The sequence below is a fragment of the Octodon degus genome, unplaced genomic scaffold, assembly GCF_000260255.1.
Source record: "Octodon degus isolate 3935 unplaced genomic scaffold, OctDeg1.0 scaffold00100, whole genome shotgun sequence".
Taxonomy (NCBI): Eukaryota; Metazoa; Chordata; class Mammalia; order Rodentia; family Octodontidae; genus Octodon; species Octodon degus.
The window spans coordinates 8832680-8834032 of NW_004524676.1; positions in this window are offsets into that span (position 1 = coordinate 8832680).

Sequence of the window (1353 nt, forward strand, 5' to 3'; positions counted from 1 at the left end):
GGGCGCTCGCCCCGCCGGCTTCGGGGCCCCGCCGCCGGCTCCCCGGGGAAGGGAGGAGGGCGGGTGGGCGAGGGAGAGGAAGGGGCGGGCGGCGCGAGCCCTGTGCCCGCTCCCTCCGGCCGCTCCAGGCCCCGGGCTCGCCTCCCTTCCCCTCTGGCCTCGGAAGCTGCCCCGCCCCCGGCCTGGCTGGCTCGGGTCGGCGGCACCCCTAGACCCCCGGCTGGCTGCGACCGCAGGGGGCCTAGAGGTGCATGGCCCAGCCCCGGCTCCCGGCGCCGGGGGTCAGGAAACTGAGCGGAAAGTGGGGAACGAGGCAGCCATTTGCAACCGGAGAGGAAAGTAGTGCAGCGCGGCGCCGCTCCGCCTCCCCCCTCCGCCTCCTGCTCGGCCGGTAGGGTGGTTCCTGGGAAAGGGCTGTTTTGGGGCCTGGGGCCTGGGCAGCGGTCGTAGAGATTCGTGAAGCCTCCGGCGCGAGACCTGGGGGGTGCCCTTGGCTCGGGGAGCCCCACTCGAGCAGGGGAGAAAGGAGAAGATGTGGCCCTATTTTGTGTTGGAGCGGGGCGGCGGAGGGATACGGCCCTCTCGGAGGGAAGGCTGTGACTCTGCAGTTCTACGCACACGGAGCGGGATCCCTCCGCCTCGGGTTAACCCCGGCTGCGCCGGGCCGGCGGCCGGGCAAACACGTGGGGACGAAGCCCCCCGCCTCGGTGCCGCGGCCCGGGACCTGCCGCCCTCCCGCCGGGGCGGCGCAGCCCGCGCTCTGGCCGCTCTCGGGGTCGGTTCCCTGGTAGGCGTTGGCCCCTGAAACTCCCGCTGCCGCCTTGCCTCGGCCAGGGGCAGTCTTTCCCGGTAGGGGGATGGAAGAAGAGGTAGGAGTTTGGCCGCTGCTCTGCATCCTGGGAACTGGAGTCCGCAGACGGAGAAAGTGAGGCACGGCGCCTGGCGCCGCGGAGGGTACGTTCGTGCCACGTTGGGGGGCCCGAAGAAGACTAAACAAGTCCGGGTCTTGAGGCGGTCGGAGCCCCTCGTGAGGAAGGTCTGTCGGTGCCCTCACAGTCCCCAACGTACACCACCTCCCCTTCGAAACAAATGTAGAACCCGCGGAGCCCTTGTAGGGTGTCCCTACCCCCATCGCTCGTCTTTCCAAATCTCCAAGACCAACTCCCTCTTTTTTTCAGTAAACTGAGGTTTGTTACTACCTGGCCAAAATACTGTTACTTGGGACAAGACTGGAGAACACATTCCTGGCAGGCACCCTCATCCAAGTCTGGACGAGAGGAACAGATTGGAATGCATTTTCTGGGCTGGGGATATAGCTCAGTGGCACAGCGCCTGCCTGGAATACATTTTCTG